Source organism: Schistocerca gregaria, chromosome 3, assembly GCF_023897955.1.
Source record: "Schistocerca gregaria isolate iqSchGreg1 chromosome 3, iqSchGreg1.2, whole genome shotgun sequence".
NCBI classification, from domain to species: Eukaryota; Metazoa; Arthropoda; class Insecta; order Orthoptera; family Acrididae; genus Schistocerca; species Schistocerca gregaria.
In genome coordinates, this window is record NC_064922.1 from 130,460,157 (window position 1) to 130,479,016 (window position 18,860).

Consider the following 18,860-nt stretch of genomic DNA (forward strand, 5'->3'; position numbering starts at 1 on the left):
AAACACGAAGAATAATCAGTACTCTTGTAGTGACTGAGCAGCGCATCTGTGTGGCGGTAGCAAGCAGCGTGGGGCAGATACTTACGTAAGACGGGCAAGTTGTACGTGCCTTGCTGTTCCTGTTAGAACATATCGTCAAACAGAATATCACACAAGTCAATTTGGGGACCGTTATGTCCAAAGGGCGTGTATAATCCCCCTTAAAAAATATTTTCTTTCTAATAGAAAACGAAATGACGCTCTCCCTCGACAGTAGGCATCGCGTGAAAGACGTGATGCGCGATATTTCCCACGGTTGACTCCAGATGCACACTGTGTGAGCTAAGATAAGAGAAAACACGCCTGACGTCGATTGGGAGGGACACACGGTATATAACCCTGCGCTGAATTTATAACTAAGCAGCTTATGCTTGCAGTTACTTTGTACATCGTGTCACGTCAGAGTGCCCGTGTGAGCTGGACCGCTATGCCCTCTGTTGCAGGCAGGAGCTGGCGAGGTCCGCCGGCGCGCAGTGGAACAACCATCGCAACATCTCGGAGCTGCTGGACAACCTGCTCAGCGGGTACGACAACAGCGTCCGGCCAGACTTCGGCGGTGAGTGCCTCACCTGGTGATTTCTTACCACCTAGTCACGCTATGGTGCCTTATTCTCTAGGCTATCAATCTTTCACCTGCTAGTATATTACCATTCAACGTCATCACTTTAACTTCGTGAATTCTTATCAGCTAGCCATGTCATTTACTTACTTATTTCTTATTATCTATACTTAACATTTTCATCTACAAATTTCTTATAATCTACCGTTATTAAGTTGAGCTGACGACTTTTTTGTGAAACGTCTTTCTACTTTCGAGTGTTCATTTATTCTCGTCTAACATTTTCGCCTTCGTATACTAATGGTCCATAATATATCGCAACTACCATTGCGTCTAAAAATCTTCTTATCTGTCTTTCACATCTTCACATAACAGTTTCTTTACATCTAGCATTATTAACATCACCAGATGATTTATTAACAAAAGGTTTTACTATCTTCACCTGTTACTTTATTTCACCTATTTTTGTCTCATTCATATGCCTTAGAATGTAGCGTTATTACCTTAAAGTCCTAAATTCTTACTGTGTTGCCTTGTCACTGTCATCCACTAAATTCTTACTGTCTAGATTTGTGTCTTTTATCTGGTAATCTTCATCACTTTCACCTACTAATTTCATGTTAGCCAGTCCTATCGCATTCAGCTGCTAATTTGTTGTCATCTATTTTTGTCTTCTACAGGTAATATTTTATAACTTCCAAAAGAATGCAGAAATGTATCAGGGAAAAGGAGATGTGGTGGCGTTACTTTCAGTCTCGCAGTGAGAGTATTTCTGTACAGGTTTGTGAAAGGTGCGGCATTCATTTCGAAATTTGCAAGTCATGCAACTCATTTGGCTGGTTAATTTGGAGAGAGGCGTCAAACAGCGAAGTCATCAGTCACATCGGATTCGGGAAGGATGGAAAAGGAAGTCGGCCGTACCCTTTCACGGGAACTATCCCGGCATGCTACTTAGTATAGCTCGACAGTCCCGACATGGAAGCAACGGAGGTTGACAATGGATAATTTTTGCACAAATAGCGCAATATAGTGCAGCTCATAGAAGTCTCTATGATTTTTATCTAACAGGGAACATAGGAATCACAGAGCCAACCGGTTGCAAACTGTTTGGTACATTGACTTTGCTTTCGACACTTCTAAGGATGCCACGGTCAGAAAGAAATTTTGAGAAACGCTAAAATTACTTTTCGAGAAGGCAATGGTCAGAGTTTAGACAAAGCATGACCATTGCTTTTTTCCAATGTCAGTTTTAAGTTTTCTCAAAATTTCATTCTGATGAAGGTTTCCTTAGATGTATCGAAGCTTAGGCCAATGTACTCAACAGTCATTTTCAACCGGTTGGCTATATTTGAAAATTACATGGCGTTGCGGCTCTAGGCGCTTCAGTCTGGAGCCGTGCGACCGATGTTAAGTCCCATTGTGCTCAGAGCCATTTGAACCATTTTTGGAAACTGTATACGGTTGCTGAGAAACAGCCATGTTTAGATCTGTTTAACAGGATCCATCCTCGGGATTTTTTCACGACAAGCTCTGTTACGTCACGTCAATGGGTAGCTTGCCAGGCGTCATTGTCCGGAAACAGGAGGAGTGAGGCCCGCATAATTCTTGCTACAATATATTGCGTCCAAGAGGAAAAAAAAATCGGACAAAGGACCTGGCGGAGGGGTTGGGAACGGAACACTTAAAGTGTCTGGTCGTTTGTCTCCTAACAATCCGCCCTTAACTTCGGCTGTTTTTCCCTAAAACATACAAGCGTCTTTCCTAAGAGTCGTCAGGCGCAGGTTCTCTATCGTTTCGGCAGATATTTCAAATTTATTTTTTGCATCGTGTAGCTGTAGTCAGCCCAGACAAATAGCGCTCATCACCTCTCTCTTGGGACGCCCGCTGTCTACGGAAAGCGTCCGTTTGTTTCCCGTTGTAGACAAAATGATTTTAATGCGGAATTTTATGTGCTGATTCGATACGGCGGCCCCATATTACTCTTGTTCTACAGACGTGTATTAACAGGGACTTGAAGAGCACGAAGAACAGTCAGCTCTCCAGCAGGGACTCATCTCGCGTGGTTGGTGGTAGCAGTCGGCGTGGACCTGGGCAGAGCGCTCGCTGCTGGGCTACTTGTTTTTCTTCGTGTCTTACTGCGCCTGTCAGCACACATCGACGAAACAATATCGGACTAGAATAATCTGCGACCGTCCTAGCGAATGCACACAAGAAATTCCGCTATCTGTTTGGGCTTACTCCACCTACACACTGCAAAAACGAAATTACAAACATCTGCTGAATCAGCAGAGAAAATACGCCCAATGACTCTTGGAAGAGACACCCTGTACATAAATAGCAAAGTAAATTGATTAAATGAGAAGGAGGCAAGGTCGTCGTTCTAATTAATGAGGGAGCCAACAAAATGTATAGATATAAGTAATATTTACTCAGAAAACAGTTCATAGATTACCCAATTTTCTTTTGTTCAGCTTTAGCTCCTTTTAAAAGTGACAAGTTAACAACAGTATGAAAATGGGTATGTACTGGGGTGTGTGCCCCACATTTCTCCAACTCAAAAACTCTAACAAAATAGAAGAAAAAACTTCTGAAAATCCAAGAAATTTCCACTAAAAGGACGTTTAGAAAGGTAATCGTAAATTGTAATGACCGATAATTACCGAAGGGAAAACAAAAAATTTTCCCCGTTTCTCTCTCATCTGTTCCACACTTGTTCCTGCTCCTCTTTTTCACAAACTCATCAAAATAGTGCAATTCAAGCAAAATTCGATATAAAATCAAAGAAAAATCAGCATGAGCACAAGATCTTTACCAAAAATGATGAAATAACCATGTCAATGAAGGAAGAATATTCAATTTTTCTAACAATTTTAGATTCCAACTTAGAACAACATCAGCATCATCAATGGCTGCTTTTGGTTTTCTATTACACTGGAGTCGAAAAGTAAAGCAACAGACGGAAATTTTCCAATTTTGCGTTTACTTTGCCACAAAACACTACAAACAGGTGCTAGTAAAATAGAAGCAATGTAAATAAAAGAGAATGTCAACAACAGCAACACGCAAAACAGTAGACGAAAATGTTCTTCGTTTATTTCAACTTAGGTCTCCATACACTTTCCGACAACGTTTTAATCTGCTCGCTATGGGGTGTGATCACCTATGGCTGCAAACAGGTCTGACAACGTAACTTGCCGTGAATGTGATGTACCAATATTATTTGTCATGTTAAGGCAATAGTGCATCCCAGATATGGGATTCAAATCGGGAGAGCGTGCAGGCCACGCCATGCGTGCATTATCTTTCGATTCCAGAAGAAAAAAAAAAAAAACATCAACCACCCTTGCTCTGAGGTCAAGCATTATCGTCCATAAATACGAAGTCTGGGTCCACAGCTTCCCGCAACAACCGCGCATGAGGTCGAACATCTCCTCACGGTACCTGATAACCGTTAAATCTTGTTGAGTCACCCGCACAATTTCATGAAGAGAAGTGGTCAGCATAATCCCTGCCCACACCATCAGCGATCCTCCACGATATCGGTTTCTTTCCTGAACGTTCGGGTCTCAAAATGGTGTTGCACGTTGCCTTCAGATGCGAATTCGTTGAGAATCACTCTCCAGACAAAATCGCGACTCATCTATGAAAAGAACATTGGCCCACTCTTCTAGACGTTACCTCTATGAAGACGCGTCAGAGGCGCACCCATACTCCGACAATAAAGGCCACTCTGCCGAGGCCTTCTGTACACCGTTTGCATCGATACAGCACGTCCAGGGGATGCTGCGAGGTCAGATGCCAGGCAGTACCGTCGTGCCTTTACAGCCAAATTCTATTTCTGATATCACACGTCGTCGGCTCTGCCCTAGTCTCCGTGATATAACTTCGGTCTCTATAAACTGTCGCCACAGCCGAGAAACAACAGAACGGTTCACGTTAAGCCATCGGGCCACACGAGTTTGCGACTGTCCTGCTTTCAGTCTTCCTATGGCCCTCCACCGCAGAGGGTCTGGTAAGTGTATTCTCTATGCGGTACTGCACCGTCTATGACTGTACACACAGCGTTTGCGGATGTGTGGCTACCCGACAAACATTACTCCGTTTCATACCTGCTCTGATGCCATCGTCGGCGTGGTTTTCCATCGACTGAAACGTCGTATTCTGTGCGGAACACCATCGTGCGGACGGTGACAGACTGTATGATTATAACTTGAGTTAAACATAGGACGGGGAAACAGCTGTTTGTTGCTTTAATTTTGGACACCGGTGAATTTTTTCAGCATCAGTGGGAGTCATCTCATCAACTTCTTTTTCAACAGGTTTAAAGATTATTTCACACAATCTGTCCATGACCTCGAGCCACAACGTGGGTTTAGAGATTATGTTGAGCCATCTGTCCAGTACGTTGAATCGGTTATTTGGATAATTATGATACATTTCTATGTATTCATCTACCAGCATTCCTTCCGAGGTCATTTATTATGAGAAAGGTGTGGTGTTACCGCCAGACACCACACTTGCTAGGTGGTAGCCTTTAAATCGGCCGACGGTTCAATCCCGTCTCCGGCCATCCTGATTTAGGTTTTCCGTGATTTCCCTAAATCGTTTCAGGCAAATGCCGGGATGGTTCCTTTGAAAGGGCACGGCCGATTTCCTTCCCCGTCCTTCCCTAACCCGAGCTTGCTCTCCGTCTCTAATGACCTCGTTGTCGACGGGACGTTAAACACTAATTTCCTACTCCTTAAATCGGCCGCGGTTCGTTACTATACGTCGGACCCGCGTGTCGCCACTATCAGTGATTGCAGACCGAGCGCCGCCACACGGCAGGTCTAGAGAGACTTCCTAGCACTCGCCCAGTTGTACAGACGACTTTGCTAGCGATGGTTCACTGAATAAATACTCTCTCATTTGCCGAGACGATAGTTAGCATAGCCTTTAGCTACGTTATTTGCTACGACCTAGCAAGGCGCCATGATCAGTTTCTATTAATATTGTAAATCATGTACCGTCAAGAGCGACGTTCGTCATTAATGGATTAAAGTTAACTATTCCAATAGCTACGTCCGTTTCTCTCAATTCTAATTCCCTTGTTATGTTCCAGACCTCACGCCAGCCTGCGTGAGCTAAAACGCTTGCATTTCGGCCTCCTTTAGCAACACGGTGTTGGCTCTCCTGACAACCACAGCAAAAGGTTTATAAATAATATTTTTTTCCTTTCTCGCCGAACTGTTATGTAAGTCATCAAAACCCAATCATTTCACATAGGCTTGATACCTCTCTTCGTCAAGACTTTCTCAAATATGTAAACATCAGGAAACGTCATCGTCTGTAGTTCATGTTCTTAAAAATTACGTTTCACTTCGTCACCATCCAATCCTTTCAACGTGTACGCAATAGAGTGAGAAGGATCACCACGATCAACTACAAAAATTTCTCTCGACCTGTTGGCTGTGTAAACTATTTCGAAGATTACCTTACGCCTGCTGATTCTAACCTTATATTTATCTTTGTAATTAGGCTTGACATCTTCAACATTAACCTTCTGCAACAAGAGCTTCTCACTTTTTTTCATTACGTCCGTTAGCTTCATCTTTATTGTTGAACGCTTTTACTCAACGATCGCCTTTTCAAGCAGTTCAGTCCACTTTCAGTTACCCTGAAGAGCAAATTTGTTGCACATTTTTTCCCATCAATGTTCTGTTAAATCTTTCAGCAACTGATGCTTTCATCTTAGTAAATGTTGAATAATGGCTGTGCTGTGATTCTTCCTCAATTCACGATATTCTTTGTTGAAAAACTCCTGTCTGTAGATTTCTTCGTGTTCTCTCCTACAGGATTTTCTGGAAGGCATCAACCACATTTTTGCCTGTTTTCTCTTTAACTGGCCACGACCCATGCAGATTTTGAGAACTCGTCGACAACAGTCAATAAATATTTGTTTCCTCTGTCAGTCTTCAAGAAGACCTTGATCTTGCGGATGTGCATCTCTAATAGGTCTACTTGCCATGGATCGTCTATACGAGGAGAATTAGCTCTTCTTCTTTTGAAGATATTCTTTCATTGGTTTGCGTATTTCGTTGATGATTTCTTCTCGAACTTGTCCTACGCCTCAGTGTATGCATTTACAAATAATTTTTAACAATCTTGCTCTTTTTTGTCTTACATACTGTGCGAAGTCCTCCAAGGTTTTGTCATTATATCTCGTTGTTCGTTGAGGGTGATGTGTGTCAGTAAATTTTTTGCACTTCACACACCGAATGTCACTGTCGTAAAGGCGTGGAATGACCATTTATCGCGATAAAATTTCATCACAGATACAGGCAGAAGTAGAGCTGTGAGGACCGGGCGTGAGTCGTGCTTCGGTGGCTCAGAAGGTAGAGCACTTGCCCGCGAAAGGCAAAGGTACCAAGTTCGAGTCTCAGTCGGGCACACAGTTTTAATCTGCCAGGAAGTTTCAAGAAATCATTTGTTTGTCAACTTCTCTGTTTTTTTCGATTGCCTTCAACATATTTTCACCCAATTTTTCGATTAGTTGTTGGACTTATTCAGTGGCAACGGTGACTCGTGGACCTTCTTCCTTGTACTTTCCACATTTTGTTCGTGGTTGTTTCTTCCATTTACAGATGACTGGACGGATGGATTCAACAGTATTTGTTTCTTTCAGTTTGGTTTGGCTTTTTTAACAACGTTCTCGTCATTCTTCGACAGCAATTTTTAATGGAAAAAAGGAAATCGGTTTGTTTATCTTATAAATTCGACATGTTCGAGATACAGTCTGAAGACTGCTTCAGCAGTTGGACGTTCACGTCCACACTTCCAAAAGATGTTTTAATCGTTCTGTACTTCCTTCGTGCACTTTCGCTGTAATGTCTGCCGTAAAAAGAAACCCCCATCCTTACTCCAACATTTTCTGCACATCTCCTTAAAGTTGTTTAAATTCATGTCCCCAGAAACAAACCCATGGAAGATATGTTCTAGGTTACCCGTCACGAGTTGCTTCGGTAGCATCGAGTACGTTTGACTTAAGTAAAAGCAATCTATTCTCCTGTATCTTCCACTAGTGAAATGTTCTCCAATGACGTCCTGATTTTCAAGAATTAAGTCATCGAATACCATAACTGAGTTGTCTTCGCACTTGAACCAACTTGTTATTCAACTTATTTATTATGGAAACTGCAATAAACTACTAACAGTAACACATTCTTCAAAACAGTAAGGACGCCTTCTGCGGATCAAGTAAATAACTACTAAGTCCTACAATCAGAGTGCCCTTCAACTCTGTACCCCTACAACTGTTTCACGTCGAAGTCGGCTGTTAGTAGCGGGTAGATGGCATACCACGACGGAAGCGACGTAGCACAATAGTTGCGGAAGAGAGGACGGTGGAGGTGGCACACCGTTGGACTGTCCGATCTTCTCCGCACTCGGCGAGTCGAGAACTGCCCGCAGAAGGGCTGAGCGCCGGCTTATCTACCTGCAGGCGGAAGGATATTTCAGGGACTATTTGCACACACGTGATCGCCAAGAAATACTTCGCTGATCGTCGTGCCCCTTCCTGCTGCTGGTTGAGGCCCAGTGAAGGACATAGACCGTACCTACATGTTTGTTGTCAACTGTGGTATTTGCTTGTAAGCACCCATGTGTCGGCCAGACTTTGCAGCGGATGTGGCAACCTGCGTCGCTGATCTCTCTGCGGAGTTGCCGCTGTAGTGGGAGTCTGTTGCGACTGCAGCAGCACTCATCCAGTGGTGTGATCTCATCATTATTTTCAACAAATGTGGCTGTTTTTTCATCTTCAGTTTGCTCATATTCGACCTTCTCACTCATTTATGAATTCTTGGTACTTTGGCTGATCTAAAGTCTTCCAATAAACCTGCAACTGACTGACTTTTTCCAGTTCTACCATCACAGACCCAAGATGTTATTGACAATTAATGTTTTTTTGTCACATCTACTCAGTCCTAAAACTACAAATCAAATCGAGTTAGGTAAGAGTTTGACATGCTTGTTTTTCGATTTCTTTGTCTCGGGAATTCTCATCTTTGTTACCTAGTCTTTATTTAACTAACGATTTTGCTCGTAATAAATGTGTCGATTGCTTCAACTGAGAAGTCTTCAGCACTCAAAAAAAAAAAAAAAAAAAAAAAAATACATCTGCGAACAATGGTTATTATCATGTTGCATTTGTAGGTTTCTGCTCAACATTTTTAACTCCAAACATCAAGTAAAAGAAATAATAAACTGTACTGTGGTGGAGAAGAGATGAGGGATCGAGTCAATGAGGTCTCGCTGCAGGCTGGAATACAGAATGATTGGCGCCAGGCGGCACAAAACAGAACCCACTGGTGGACGAACATTGTAGCAGAGCGCGGGCCTCTGGGACTGATCATGTAAAGTCCACTGTGCTGGAGAAACGATATTGACTATCGTTGGTCATTATGAAGAGCTGAGAAAAAATGATTCACACAAGGAAACCTCGCATACACATCAAAGCAGATGAATTCTTCATCATTAACTTCAGTCTGGTCGATGGACTGTACATTAAGGTTGATGATCACACTCATCAAGTCAAATGCAGAGTTCTTTAGATGATGATTTTTGAACCACATCATCCTCTGTTTTGTCAATCTGTGAGAGAACTCAAGACATGGAAGTCACAATAAATAACGAAAATGATGGGTTGATTGACTTCACCAGAACACGTGTGACAGTCGTATTGGAGTTAATATAAGTAAATTTTTGCTTCATAAATTAACAAGACCGAAAGGTATCAGTTTTAATCATTCGCACTAATTGTCATCTAAAAAGGAAACAATGCTGAGTCTAGGATGGAGCATCCGTACATTTCTTCATCAGGCCTCTTCATTTTGACTTCATCTCTCGCTGCTGAGTTAAGCTTGGAAGGTGACATCTTTAATAATGAGAAGATAACGATTACGAAAACTCAAGTACTTTTTGCACCAGACGTACTTGGTAGGTTCTTCAAAGATTATAAAGAAGTGATGTGGGAAGGTGATCTAACTGTTTCTTTCACATGGAGTTCAAGTGCAAACGATAACATTTTCCGGTGGGCTCACATCAACAATGGTAATGTGAACCAGCCCTCACTTCCACATGAAGGTAAAGTTGGTGTGACACCCACGAAAATCCATGTTCCCAAAGTTATGTAAGAAGCATGGTACTCACTAGAACTAGAATTTCGACCTGCACGTTACTAACTACTACAGTTCATCAGAATTTGACGTGACTTACTTCATCTTCAATGTATTCCAGACAAATAAAAAAATAATCAGTTCATTGACTCTTCCTTTTCGATCACTTAGAACTATAGAGCATCTACTTGCAGAAAGGAAGAAATGACTTTTTCCTCAAGAAATACCGAATCTCGGTCACCAACTGTGAAGATATGTAGTGGTTTTTCGTTATCTTGAACGTGTCACTTAAAAAAAGCATAATGTCAATCTAAGTCCATTCAATTTCACTGAAAATCTACGTGATAAACAGGTCAAAAAGAATGAAGGGTTTGGTAGCACAGATAATGATAAAATTTCCGAAGGATATATTTGTCTACATTATCATGTATAGCAAAAATAAATAAATCAATAAATAGACGTATGATACTCAGCACAGAATTTTAAGTTAAAATTTTAAGAATATTCTGGATGAAGTGACAACTGGAGTAGTATTCGGACTACGTCCAGGTACCAACCTGCTTAAGCTGACACTTGTCTTCCCGTCACGTTGTATTTAAACACTTTTGTTCCGCAACCACTCTTCACAATTCGGTATACCACACCCACTGAAATATCATATTTGTCCACTGACACCAGGCAAGTGACTTTCAAATAAAGTGTCTGCCCTGTAAAGGAATATACATAAGGGATGCACAGATACAGGTCGTAGACACGTGGTTCACAACATATGAAAGTTTGGGTCTGACCATGAGTTGTCCTCGGATAGTCAAGTGGTGAGCTGACCTTCTCGCGATATGCGTGAAATCCGGGTTCGAGTCCGGGCCTGGCACACTATCATTGTCGTCATTCCATTACACAGCTGATGGTAGCCCATATTCGAAACTGTGACTACAGTTAATGCATAATCTTGCGAACATGCTTAGAAAAAACAGTTTCTTTAATTTCTTCCCAGTTGGTGCATTTCTTCGTTGCCTTTTCTTCTTCATCATTTCTCATGGGTGATATGAGTTTTGTTACTGGTGGTATTCTTTTTTTCATATTTTTAACGCATTCTTTGCATATGTTTCGATGTTTGTCCTTTGTGTACATGCCTCCATGGTGGTCAGCGAGTGTCTGCTCCTCATGACAGTATATACATCCTTTTGTGATCACCTCCATTTACATAGCAAAAATCTTGGTGAGGTTAAAGTCGTGTGGATTTACAAACCAATATTTTTCTTTATATGCCAAGATGAACATTTCTCTTTCTTTCTTTTTACTAGGCTACCTTGATTACGTCACCTTCTGTCGACTTTTGTACATCAATTGAGTTATGCCACAGTGAACTATTTAGTTGATTTCGAAGATGATGAAATATGTGAATTTTATGAATACTACAAGCAAGTCCTTCACTTGCCCTCAAGTAAGTAATGACCATACGGTAAAGTGTGTCTCTTATTTTCCACGACACATTTCCTGTTGTCGTGAGGACTAAAGGCTTTCATATTCTCTTCGATTGAATAGACTTCGTGTCTAACGCTTTCCATCAAGTTCATCGTTCCGCATTTTTTAAGTTTGTCGAATAGATAGTCTTTTTACTCTTGAAGATATATTTTATCCCTGACGACAATTTTTCACTCTACATTTTTTCTGTTCCTTACCGTCAACCTTCTGTGCCCCTTCTTGTTCATTCGTGGGATGTTACAGATAGTCACTGTTGGGTAGCGACTCGTGTCAAAGTTCTCAATCACTTCGTTCTAGTGGAATTCATACATCAACTCTTTAGATGAGACTGGTATACTCATACCAGCTGGATTTTGTTGTTGAACATTATTGACGTCTTGTTCATATGGACGCCAACGATATTTTCGCTAAAAATAATTCTTCATTTAATTTTTTTCATTCTTTTCTACACTCGAGACTATATTTATGTCCACTCTGTTTCTTATTTTCTCCATGGTGTTGCTACTCATCAACCTGTAGAAATCTCTTCCGAATTAATTCGTTGCTTTGTTTCTCATCTCTGTGTTCAGCTGTATATACTACTTCAAGCACATAAATTGGTAGAATTTCAAGATTTTCTTTAGTTTTGTCATCTTCATCCCAAGATACAGGTACTGTTTGACATTTTTGTACAAAGTATTTAAGTTTGTCACGTAGTCTAGTCAACAGCTCGCTTTCTTTAATGTTGGTTACAAGTCTCTTTTCCGGAGCAAGTCGTAAACCGTTGTGTAAATCATCCCAATTCTTCGGATATTCAAGAATAACTTCGGAGATATATGCAACCGGTGAAGTCACCGACGTCCCACATAATTTTTCCAGATCCAACAGTCGAGCGAGTTCTCACCGTCTTTGGAAAATAGTGGGTTTACATATTTTACTTTCTTGTTCTTCATTATTTTTAATGGTTACGCATGGAATTTTACGTCAAATGACTAAACACTTCGAGTTATCCCTCAACGTTGGGAATGTCATGAATTACTACGGGAAAAGAGATGTTGGGCACCTACTCCTCAAGTTCTATAGTGAAGTATTTGTAGTTACTCATTCTGTCAGGATTTTTACAATTTGTACTATCTTCTGGATTTAATGCAGAACCCAGAACCCACCTCTCAATGAAAAAATTTTTGATCATTACATTTATGAAACGTTTTGGAAGACGTTCTTTATGGTTATAGAACGTATCTGTGGTGCATCCATGATGGTGCACTGGCACACTTTTATCTGGCTGTTCAGGAATACGAAATACGGATGTTTGACATGCAATTTAGGCCACATGCATCGGGAAAGGCTGGGAGCACGATACCAAGTCACATGCAACGTGTAACTTAGTGCCAAGCTTAGCTAGATTACAAAGAACGTGGTGGTTCGGTACAAATAATTTGATGAAGAAAATCATGTACTTACTCTATAAGGAGCAGTAAACTACCCAGCTGCCAACTTAAGAGTCTTGATGCGTCTGCGTCTGGAGAGCACAAGTAAACAGGCCACGTATAGGGAACAACAATAAAGATTATTGAACACAACTTCCCCTAAAATATCCTCCACAATGAAACAAAAGAGGGGATCGCTCTTCAATAAGTGAAACAAAATAAATGATAAGCACTCAGTAAATGAATAGAAAGTAAGTGATCGCTCGCTAATAACATCGTCACTTTGATTTCTAGAATCACAAAGTAGACCTAAACAAGTAAGTACCGTGATACTTGAAAGAGTTATGTACGCGTCAGTGAGCACAATCGTAAGGTCTGAAGAGCTTTACGTAAAAGAAGTGAATTAAGTTTCTGTACTCACATTCCCTTTAACGAGGAGAGTCCTAAAAACTTTAGGTTAAAAAGGAAAATAAGTTTCTCACATCAGATTTAAAACGAAACTCCAGATCGAAACTTCAGTCAAGAAGGTTGAATATTTGACAACTTCTATGGTGTACTTTGCTGAAGAAGTATTGAGAGCCACCAATAACGAAATATCTAAGTCCGACAATGATAGAAACTTCTAGTCTGTCAGCTTGAAGACCAGCACTGCAACTACACCTAGTCTCAAAGGGCACACTCCTGACCTGAGAAGGCGGAGTGCTGTCTAGAAGCCGACCCAATTGTAAGCGCAGTGTAGTGGAGATCGCCATGTAACTGCCTCCCTAGAGTCCGTGTGCCAGCCTAAATAGTCGTCTCGTAGACGGATACACTTGGGCCCATTTTTGGCAAGTGATACAGCGGGTACATAAAGAGGTGCCGCTTTTCAGTGACCTCTACCATAACCGTATACACTGCCTGGTTGTCTGGCTGGACCACTGTTGTCACTCTCTGCTAGTCTGGCCTTAGAGTTCTGGGGTATCAAAGTTCCATGTCGTCAGCACTGTAGGGGCTGAGATCACTGCAACCTGCATGGTGGATAAGCTGTGCTTTGTGCTGCCGGTGCCTCATGTCTAGGACGCTACAGCAAGTGTAGTGTTAAAATAGTCCTGGAGGGAATAGGCACAGCAAAAACACGATTTCGCATGGGGTTTGTGTTGATTTAGCACTGTCAGCCATGTAAACAAAAGACTGAGAGGATTGTTTTTGACCGAAACAAACCTCATAACTATGGTGTACCTGTTGCTGCAGTTGATATATTGTGATGCACAATCATGGCCCAAACCTGAATAGGAGCTATAAGGGTGCATCAGCCGAGGATTTTGCAAAAAGTATAAAGAGAAACTTCAAGCAGACATGGCAGAATACATCTAATTACTGGACTCAGAGTGGCACTTTTTTTAAAGATACAGTCAGGTTGAATACAGAAAGTCCTGAAAGATATTAAAACACAACGGGGCCAAATACTTGTAACTGTTTCCAGAAAAGTAAAACTATTTTTTTCATTATAAGATTATGGGGCAATGAAACAAGGTAAGTTGGCTTCTTGTACATCTGCAAGATGCAGAAATTTCTGCAGTGATAGACGTTCTGCACGTGTCAGAATATCATGTAACCTGAGGGATGGAGACATTAAATATTTGAGACTTTAGACTAGAATCATTTTCGTGTGAAATTAAGAGGAGGAGATGCAATATATGTGAAAGTTCGACATAAAATCAAAACTGTTGAAACGAACAGTTTTTCTACAGATCAGCATCTAGAAGCGTGTGCTTGTAAGCTGTTACTGGAGAATACTTCTGTAACTGCAATATTCTGCAGATCGTTTCTAGAAAACTTCCAGTTATTTACGAGAAATCTAAATTCATTACTGAGCTACCTCTCAGACAAGAACAAACACTCAGTAGTTTTTTGGGGATTTCAGTGTACTTTTCATAAGAGATAAAGCGAAAATAAACTGGAATCATTATTTGGGTGTTTTAATCTAATTTCAATAGTCAGTCTTCCAAAGTATTTGCAGAAATGTAGTAGGACACTGATTTAATGCAGTTTTACAGACGGAGGTTAGGCTGAAACAATTTATGAATTTACATTTATTATGTTACTATGTGATTATGATGCACAATTAATGGAAATGTACAATATAGCACCTTTCAACACTGAGGGAGGTTCATAAAAAGCAGTGAGACTTATTAATGAGAACTGCATTCAATATTTTAAGATTGGGTAAAAAGAGGTTTTATGGGATGTGATATATGTACAAAGAGAAGCTAATATCAAATTCAATTTTGTTTTATAGAAAATTTGGATCAATATTTGAATGTAGTGTTACTAAAAAGTTATCCATTACAAAGCAAGTAAACCATGAATAGCTAAGGGAATTGGACTCTGATGTACGAAAGAGGGAAATTGTTATAAAAACAGAATAAGGCGAAATTCGACCTCACTTCTATGCTCCAAAAGGCATTAAAATGTCCAGAAGTGTCCATGTCGTTATACGGATTCATAATGCAGATGTTAAGGTTCAAACTATAAGGGATATTGTCAAATGGGACTCAGTGTATAAGACATCACAACAGTAAAAGTAAACAACTATGTTGTTACTGACAGTTCACAAGTTATGGGTACTTTCAAAAATCTTTTACCTAATGAAGCAGCAAAACAGAATTAAACTGTTCAGTTGGAGAAGCAGCAGAATATATTAAAAATGTCGTTCCACAGAAATTTAAGCAATGAGAAGCAGCACCAACACCCTTCTCTGAATTAACAGAAATATAAAATTCAAAACAACGAAAGCTCAGTAGTGTTGATGGACAATCAAATATAGTTCTCAAAAGTTGTTATAACTTAACAAATAATGTCCTCAGTGTTACATGTAATGCAGTGCATCAGTGGCACCCAGACTGTTTCTACACAGTTTCCAATATGCAGCTATTAACCCCCTGTATAGGAAATGTGACAAGAGAAACATAATAATTGTTGCTCACTTGTCTAATTGATGTCTTTTTTCCAAATAATTCGAAAAAGTGCTGGGCTCGCGAGTACTCTCACATTTAAGTACAAACAATTTATTTATCACGTCGCAGTTGGGCTCCAAGTGTTGTGCGACTGAGAATGCTATTTGTACACTGAGTCACCAAACATTGTAAGCCTTAAATAGCAAAATATCGGCAGTTGATATTTTTGTAAGACGTTTGAATGTATGGATCATACTACCTCTCAGAAAAACTTACGTTTTATGCTTTTGATAGCTTTCACATCACTGATTTGATTTATATTTAGCAAACAGAACGCAATTCAAACGATGTTGAAAGGATGTCTTGGCAGAAATCACAAAGGACCTTCCCAAGCATTAAACTTTGGGCTCACTCATATTCCTTGCATATGTGGATGACCTTCCATTTAATACTGAGCAAGCAGAATTGGGAGTTTTGCATATAATACTATTTGTAATAAATACCGTTATGAAGAAACCAACAGAGGCAATTTCAGTTATGTTTTACAAATAATTATTAAGTGGATATCAGCAAATGCATTTGGCTACATTTTGAGAAAACACACTGTATTCAACTCTGTAAAAAGTATACGGTCATACCAACAATCTATGCAGCACATGAACAGGAGACAGTAAATGTCGGATAATGCTCTGTATTTGAAAAGTTGACTTGGAGGAAGCATGTTAATGAGCTTCCGACACAATAAAGCTCAGCTAATTGGCTCTTCATATAATTTCGCCACATAATAATGTCCTATGCAGTACTTTTCTGGCGTAAGTGATCACTTAGAAAGAAAGTATTGGTTGCAAAAAAGCGAGCAGTAGAAATATTACGCTACGTTCTTCCACGGTCATTACTTAGGTACCTCTTCAAGGAGTTAGGCATTGCAAAATCACAGTACATACATTTGTTAATGAAATTCGTCATATATAATACTTTCCAGGTTGAGAACCACAGTGATGTCTATTACTGCGACGTCAGAGGAAAAAGTGGCCTTCATTGGCGATTATTAAAGCTGTCAGTGCCATAGACAGGAGCGAAATATGCCTCAATAAAAGTTCCTGATCGTTTGCCCTGTGACATAAATTATCTGACAGTGAGGAAAGGAAGTTCTGAATCTAACCTAAACCAGTTTCTCTTGTACAGCCATTTTTATTCCATGTACGAATTTTTGTATACATACCCCCTAGCTCGTTCCACATCTCATCGATAAAAGAATCATTTAGATGGTCTGTAGAATCTGTAAATTACTAACTTACAGCTGCAGTAACTAATACCAAGGTCTCCCAGGCCCCTGACGTGAACCCATGGGATTTCATTTTGCAGGGGTATTCGAAAGCTTTGGTATATTCCAAACCTGTTGATATTGTCTAAAGGCTCTTGGCGTTTTCAACTGAATTTGAAACACACCTGTGATTTTGGAACTGTAAGGAAGTCGATGAGGAGATGAAAGGTGACACTTGGATTTTGTTAGTCCTCTTGTGTATATTTGCGGTATCCTCTGGGACGCTATTACGAGTGATTCATGGAATCAGTCAGAGAAACTATTCGTTTCAGGATCTACGTTTATCAGGATTATTTGTTTGTTTTCTTGTTCTTTACTGGCCCCCTCCGTCTGGATTGTTGCGCATCAGCGTAATTTTATTGTGCAGAATTAAAATTTTATTCAATTTCTACAAGGCGAGCTTGGAACAAAGTAAGTTAGTGCTAGGCTGGAGTGCCAATAATTATGTCAACAACGTGTACCACCTATTCCACGGACCTCCGAATGCTACAGACAGGAACGCGGGCATTGCCGTGTTACTTAACAAGGCTTTGTGAGTTAACCCCATGTACAATAACTTCATCGGCTGAGCGCCGCTGTAAAATCGAATAAAGACAGAAAGGACCGAGCTCAGTGACATAGAATCTTTATTGTAATTAATACAGCGGGACAAGAAAGACCAAGAGGCAGGTTCGATCTGTTAAACAGAGAGGCTTTCCGAGCTCAAGAACACATTCTTCCATGCTACTATTATGTCCCTGTCACTAGAACCAGAGAGAATAGCAGTCTATTGACTTTCAATGAAACCACTTTAATCGATTATGTTACTAGCATACTGCTACTTGCATGCTGATTTCAACACTGGGAGGCAGCCGACATGATGCATAGTTGGGATGTGCTTGCCGCTGTGGACTACTAAGTCATCACGGATGAGAAGACTGATGTGTAGTAAACCCTACTCCACTACTGGATCATCGTGGTTGGTCAAATGGTTCAAATGGCTCTGAGCACTATGGGACTCAACTGCTGTGGTTATTAGTCCCCTAGAACTTAGAACTACTTAAACCTAACTAACCTAAGGACATCACACACATCCATGCCCGAGGCAGGATTCGAACCTGCGACCGCAGCAGTCGCACGTTTCCGGACTGCGCGCTGCACCGTGGTTGGTCCCTCATCTTCGTACTGACCGGATGACACGCATCTGCACGGACTCTTAGCCGATTAGTGAGCATCTGCTGTATTCTTGGTCGATCTATGGTGGGAGACCAGGGCCCAGTCTTCACGAGGGTGCTGAGGTGATAACTGTATTGGGTCATGGCAAAATGTCTGCGCAGTCAGCGCCTTCGTCATGTTGCCACCAATGCCAGCACATCATTGGACAATGACACGTTTCTAAATGCTGTTAGACCAGTAAATGTTATAACAGATTTCACTAATGGCTCTGGGCATACACTGGACGACTCATGCTCACTCTATACTCAACCTTCTGATCACAATATAACCTCAGCACTATAACGCCGCCAAATTGGTGCCAGGGAGTGTCTGGATCGCAATAGTACCTATAGTGGACAGAAACCATGTTCATTACGGATTGCATGTGGCACGTACCACAGGACAGCTTCTTGTGATTTTTCATTCTATGCTAGTAAAATTTTAATGTAAGTAGTGTATCAACAGAAGAATGAAGGAAATAAGATTAGTTCTTAACGCCCCGTTAGCAGCGAGGTCATTAGAGATGGGCCATAAGCTAAGGGAAGGAAACGACGGACAAGTAGACCGACCACATCCTTTTCAAACGAATCAATCTGACTTTCCCTGGAGCGAATCCCCAAATCTTAGTCAACGGTATGAGGCCAGTCATCAAAATGGCGGAAAGACCCCTCCCCTCCCATATTTTCCACCGTAGGATTAAGCTCACATGTCTTTCTTATTACTACAGCAATAAATTTTATGAGTCTCATCATTTGATATCTG

General features: G+C 40.8%; 1 protein-coding gene across 1 annotated transcript in view; it reads left to right on the forward strand.

Moving 5' to 3' along the window:
* Window positions 1-501: 501 nt before the first annotated feature.
* Window positions 502-18,860, forward strand: part of LOC126355278 (gamma-aminobutyric acid receptor alpha-like) — a 195,501-nt gene continuing 177,142 nt past the window's right edge. Inside the window, exon 1 of the mRNA XM_050005565.1 lies at window positions 502-595. The gene's annotated coding sequence lies outside the window, so the exon portion shown is untranslated. The remainder of the gene's footprint in view (window positions 596-18,860) is intronic.